The 6,742-nt window shown below is 33.6% G+C and overlaps 1 pseudogene; it reads right to left on the bottom strand.

Moving 5' to 3' along the window:
* Positions 1 to 5,386: 5,386 nt before the first annotated feature.
* LOC105531131 lies at positions 5,387 to 6,348 on the bottom strand (annotated as a pseudogene).
* Between the last annotated feature and the right edge of the window lie 394 nt (positions 6,349 to 6,742).

The raw sequence follows: 6,742 nt of genomic DNA, 5'->3' as shown, positions 1-6,742 counted from the left end.
ACCATATATTATTTAGCATTCTATCTCTAACACTCTTTTTAGGCAGTTTTTGCTTGTTTGGTCTTTAGAGTCCCATTAAGACATCATTTATAATTAGATAGGAAAGCACACATTGTCCAAATCAAAAGGAAAGTATTCTGCGTTCCTGTTTAACTGCCCATTTAAATTGATGCTGAAGTTTTCAACCGCTATTCACAGACTACAGGGCTCTACCTGAAACTTCAGGATTCCCTAGAAGTTCATTCAGTGCGGACATAGCCACCTCACCTTTCTTTAGGAGCAGAAACTCCAAGATTTAAAAATAATAAAATTCTATGTTGATTTATGATATGAAAAGAAAACTCAAGAAATTATTAATAGCAGATGATTTTCTCAACCTCAAATAAATATTAACCTAAAATAATATAAATATTATATAAAATATATAGAATAATATAAATATTAACCTAAAATAAATATTATACTTAGAGGTAAATGTTTAGACAGTTTCTTAAGAATAAAACAAGAGTGTCTGCTATCACCACTTCCCTTCAAACATGTACTAAAAATTTTAATCAGTACAGCGAGGCTAAAAAAATATATAAAAATTGATGATGGGTGAAAACACAAAACTGCCATTAGAAGTAGATGCATAATTGTCTATGTAGAAAATGCACAATAATTTACACTACTAGAATACTGATGAATACAAAAATTAGATACAAAATCAGAAAATATAGCGTTCAAGACACTATTTACAATAGTGGCCAAACACAAAAGTCTCTAGAAACAAGTTAAACAATGTACAAGGAGAAACATCTTTTTAATATTAAAGACCTCAATTTATGGACTATATCATAAAATGTTAATATTTTAACCATGCATCAACTATCTCTCCTGAAACTGATCTATTACATCAGTACAGTTTAATTCAAAAGTTACATATTGAAGAAGTAATTCTAAGGTATATATCAAAGAACTGAGAAGAGATCAGTGACTCCTAAAGAAGAAAAACAATGTTGGGAGACTTGTCTTTTCAGTTATCAAGAAATTTTATAATAATATAGTGGTTAGGATAGTATAGCACTCATGTAGATATGACATATTGACCAATGAGAAAAAAAAAAAAAAAGTCTAGAAACAACCTACGCATATAAGAAATCTTGATTTATGACAGATTGAAAAATGATTAACATTTCGACACATGATACTGCACCAATTTGTAATCCATATGAAAATTAAAATTAAACTTCTACCCCACATTATAGAGAAAAATTCTGAGTAGATTAAAGTTCTAAGTAAGAAAGACAAATCTACTTAATTTTTAGAACACAATGTAGAATATTTTATGATTCTGAGACGAGATTAACCATAAGAGAAAAAAATCATATTATAGAAAATTCACTTTAAAGCACACTGCAGAGACAACTTTGTGCCACATATATAAGTGACAAATGATTATCATCCAAAATATTTTTAAAACTTTTATGGAAACACTAATACCACAACAGAACAAGTGGATAAAAGAAACAGAATTTTCACAGACGACCAATTACAAATGGTTCATAAATGTGAAAAGATATTCACCATCATTTATAATAAGGAAAAAGTAAATTAAAATTACTATATGATACCATTATATAGTCATTTAGTAACAGTTTTAAAAGTCTGACGATTTCAAGGGATGGCCAGTGGGTGGAGGAAAAGAAACTTTCATGAATTGCTTGTGGGTGTGGTAAATGAGTACAATCATTTTGAAAATAATTTTGTATGATTTTGTAAACTTGAATATATGCATGCCATATGAGCCAGTAATTCCACCCCTACATATATATCCTAAAATATCTCTAGGACTTATATACCTAGGGCCCAGCACAAAAAATGTTGAGAGCTATACTACTAACACTAGAAGAACTGTAAGCAACTCAAATGTCCACACAGCAGTGGTATTTGTGTTGCTACTTCTACGTAATAGCAGTCATTGATTGAAATAAACCATCCTATATGAAATTCACAAATAAGTTCCTAAATGACAAAATTAGGTCATATCTATATATCTATGTAGCAGCAGCTCATTTTTCCAAAGTTCAAAGCAAATAAAATTAATAATCAACTATTTAGGATTTTACTTATAGTTATTTCGCACTAATATAAGTGGGAATGACTGACACTGAGTTCAAGTTAAGGGTTAAGGTGCAAGGAGTGTGACAAGAAAGGAGAAAGATGAGATTTGGAGTGGGTGCAGAGAGTACTTCCAGTATCCTGCTAATGTTCTTATCTTAAACATGGAAATGGGCATAATGATTTATTCTGTTACTCTTCCTAAACCATTGTGTGTGTGTATATACGTATGTATGCACATGCAAGTAGTATACATATGCATATATATGCTTTATACAATCTTTAATATTAAATATTATTTTTATAAAGCATCTATTAATGTTTTTATATAGTATATGTTTCCATACAATCTTATACATCTATGACATATTGTGCAATTTAAAAAACTTTGTAAGCCTGCTACATTATATTGCAACTTTTGAATGTTCCTTGTCCAAGTATATAAAAGACTTCCCAATAATCTAGCATGATCAAAGTATTTTTAATGCTAGTCATGTGTCATTGCTTATTATACATGTTCATTGACTTCAAAAATCAATCTACACATTTTAGTTTACGCCCTACTCATGCTCCAATGTCAGATACTTTTTTTTGAGGCAGTTACTAGAGTGGAATCTTGAAGATGGTAATTTTTTTCTTTACCATTTAAGAATAATGCCCAAACCATTGGTCTCCTATATTGTTAGTCTGGTAAATTTTGCAAGCACTTCAGCTCTGAAAACTACTACTAGAGACTATTATTTTTCCCTCATGATTCCTACTTACATTATTTCTTTTCAGCTATAGCAAGAAGTTTCAAGTATCAACTGGACATTTTTAATGAGTATAGAAAAAATTTTTTTAAATCTTATTCCAAATATATTATATTGAAACTCTCAGCTCTCACAAGCATCAGCTATGTGAGGTAAATACAGCAAAATCTGAATGAAAATAAAGACAGCCATATTGCCTAACTCTTAATTTACTATTTCAAATCAATGTAGCTGGTCACAATATTGGATTAAGAATTCAACATTAATAGAAATAGTCATGGAGAAATCACAGAATACCAATTATTTGCCAATATCATAATCAATATGAATTTATTGAGCTGCTACTATGAAATAGTGTTAGGCATAAAAGAGCAAATATCCACTCCTTGAGGTTTTAATGGCAATCAAAACCATAATTACGTAAGTATAAAAAAACTGCTTCAGTCCAACAAAAATTTATCAGTATAATAATTAGGTGTCAGATTTCAGTTGAATGCAATAATTCCATCTGCTAACACCAAAATAAACACCCTAGATTGACTTGAAATAATATTACTACCATCATCTACCCCTTACTCTTCAGAAAGAGAAGTACAGACCCTGTAATCAGAGTTTCAAGTTAAATAAATTTGCTCTGCATCTATCTGGGCTTCTTTGACACTTGACAAACTGCATGCATGTCCCAATTTAATTTTAGATATTTCACAGCTTTTGTTATGCTTAAAGTAAAAAAAAAATCTCTTTAGACCTGGTTTCTCTTTTATGTAATGTTAAATACATAAAAGAAAAGGATAAACTTTGTAAGGGCAGATAGCCAAAGAATGTGAGATCTCAGTAGGCATTTCTGATTTCAGACCTTGGTACACTCAGGACTATAGTGTTTCTCACCCACCACAATCTCAAGAGCAGTTTTGTTGTCTTCTCCCTTTTCATTGAAGAATGAAAGGAGAAACTTATCAAAGTGATGTTTGTCAGTTACAAGCTAATAAGAAAGTAGAATTTAGTTTTCCATTTTATTTGGGAGGAATGGAGATTGTACAATGTAATAAATCTGTTGATAAAGATATGAACTTTTTGCCTTTTTATTTCCTGGAGGTGGAACTATGCAATTTTGAAGACTCCGATGACATCTGCAGTTAATGATTATTTAAAATATGCTCTCATGAGAAAGTCTGTATCTTTTTAAAATCCTAGTTAGTAGAAATTAATATGCTTTACTTTATATTTTCCTTTTATGTCAATTTGAATGATCATATTTAAGGTATTAATGGAATCTGCCATCTATTGATAAGCTGTTAAGAAAACAGAGTTCAGAATAAATTAACTTATTGCAGTCAGGAGCAGTATGTTCAGCTTCACAGCTCTTAAAACTGAATTACTGAAAATGGAGTATGAACTCAAATTCTCTTTATTGTTCTGTTAAATGACCTTGGTTACATCACACTGAACACATTTTTTCCTTTATCAAAATATCAAACCCTTTAAAGGAATAATTAATAGAATTGTAGATACAGTGCCACTTTATACATAGCTTCAAAAATCGGAGTATCTCATTTGCTTTCATGGGGAAGATATCACTGCGTTGTATCAAAAAAATGCATAAAAGCTCAGCATACAGAGAAAAAGCTGAAGGACATTGCAAACAGAAGCATACTCCAAGAGGTAAAGTTTTGAGACAGAAAATGGCATATGAAGGAAAAGTCTCAACATATAATAGGATTGAATGACTTTTTAACATTCCACTGCTTGCTGACTTCTTGGTTTTTATGCCAAGCAAAAACTCAATGAATCAGAAACACTGTTCAGACACAATATAATTTTTTTTTTTTTTTTTGAGATGGAGTCTCGCTCTGTCGCCCAGGCTGGAGTGCAGTGGTGCAATCTCGCCTGCAAGCTACGCCTCCCGGGTTCATGCCATTCTCCTGCCTCAGCCTCCCAATTAGCTGGGACTACAGGCGCCTGCCACCGCACCTGGCTAATTTTTTGTATTTTTAGTAGAGACGGGGTTTCACTGTGTTAGCCCAGAATCAGATACTATCTTAATCTTTAGTCATTATTTAGTCAATAATCTTTGAGTCATTATTCTCTATGCACAAGGTAGAGATGATCAAATTATGTGTTATGATAGTAGAAAATAAGTATACAAACATGAGATAAAAATGTTTTAAAAAGTAGTATCTAACTTCACATCAATTTAGGATTTTTTTTTTTTTTTAAAAAAGACATTTATTCAGCATCAGGGTCAGACTATTACATTTAGCTATCAACAGCATGGGTGCAAAAAAAGAAAATCTACATTAAAACCTTTGGTTGGAATGCTTTACACTTTGAACAGAACAGAAACTAAAATAACCTGTTATACAATTAGTCACAAATACAGTCCTATTTTTGCCCATACACATGAGTATTTGTCTAAAACATGTCTTCTTTGTAACAGCTAGGCCCTGCCACCGCTGTGCTTGGCTGAGTTCACAAATCTGAAGCTTCCCTATCAATTCTCCGGCCCTCCTCTTCTGCTAAGCTTTGTTCCCTAATTAAAATCTTCTGCCACTGCCATAGCTACTGCTGCTACTGGAACCACCATAGCCGCCTTGATTTTGTGCTTTGGCAAAGTATTGGCCTGCACCACTACAGGGCCCAGAGCTTCCACCTCCAAAGTTTCCTCCCTTCATGGGTCCAGAATTTGAAGACTGATTGTTGTAATTGCCAAAATCATTGTAGCTTCTACCACCTCCAAAATTGCTTCCATCATTACCAAATCCATTATAGCTGTCCCCACTGACACCATATCCACAACCACCATGGCTGCCACCAAAGCCACTATGACCACTGAAGTTTCCTCCACAACCAAAGTTGTCATCTCCACCAAAACCACCTCCATGACCGCCACCAACGTTTCCAGAACCACTTCGCCTCTTTGGCTAGAGGAAGCACTAGCCATCTCTTGCTTTGACAGGACTATCCTAGCTTCACAGTTGTGGCCATTCACAGTGTGGTATTTCTGAATGACAATCTTATCCACGGAGTCATCATCGTCAAAGGTAACAAAGGCAAAGCCCCTTTTCTTGCCACTGCCTTGATCAGTCATGATTTCAATCACTTCAATTTTCCCATACTGTTCAAAATAATCGCATAGTTGATGTTCTTCACTGTCTTCTTTAATGCCACCAACAAATATCTTTTTCACAGATAAGTGGGCACCTGGTCTTCGAGAATCTTCTCTTGAGACAGCTCTCTTTGGTTCCATGACTCTTCTATACACCTTGTGTGGCCTTGCATCCATGGCTGCATCCACCTTCTCCATAGTGGCATAAGTGACAAACCCAAAGCCCCTGGAGTGTTTGGTGTTTGAATCTCTCATTACTGCATAGTCCATGAGCATTCCCCATTGCTCAAAATGGCTCCTCAGGCTCTCGGCTGTTGTTTCAAAGCTCAACTCTCCAATGAAGAGCTTCCTCAGCTGTTTGGGTTCTTTAGGAGACTCTGACTTAGACATAATGGCAGGGTGAAGAGAGACTGTAGCGATGCTTCTTCGGCGGCACCCATGGGCTGATTTAGGAGTTAATGGCAGTTATTGTACAATTTGTCAAAAAGATTGTGATTAGGTTTTCAAATACAGGTATCTATTTTGAGAAGTTTGACCCAATGTCAGATTGATAATAAGTTTAATATATTTAACTTGTAATGAATTGTAGACTCTTTAAATTCCAAGATTGTCAGATTCTCAGGTTTGTTTCAAATAACTTACTGCATAACCATGATCTTCAGCTGCTTTAAGGACAATATAAATTTTTAAATCACATTAAATACTCCATTAGAACTACCTTATATCTCCTTTCTCAAAAATAATTGCTTATTCTGACAGGTACTAATAACAAAAATGAGTGACT

This window comes from Mandrillus leucophaeus, unplaced genomic scaffold (genome assembly GCF_000951045.1).
Source record: "Mandrillus leucophaeus isolate KB7577 unplaced genomic scaffold, Mleu.le_1.0 Scaffold868, whole genome shotgun sequence".
Classification (NCBI taxonomy): Eukaryota; Metazoa; Chordata; class Mammalia; order Primates; family Cercopithecidae; genus Mandrillus; species Mandrillus leucophaeus.
The sequence above is the reverse complement of the archived record's forward strand: the minus strand, read 5'-3'. Positions and strand labels throughout refer to the sequence as shown.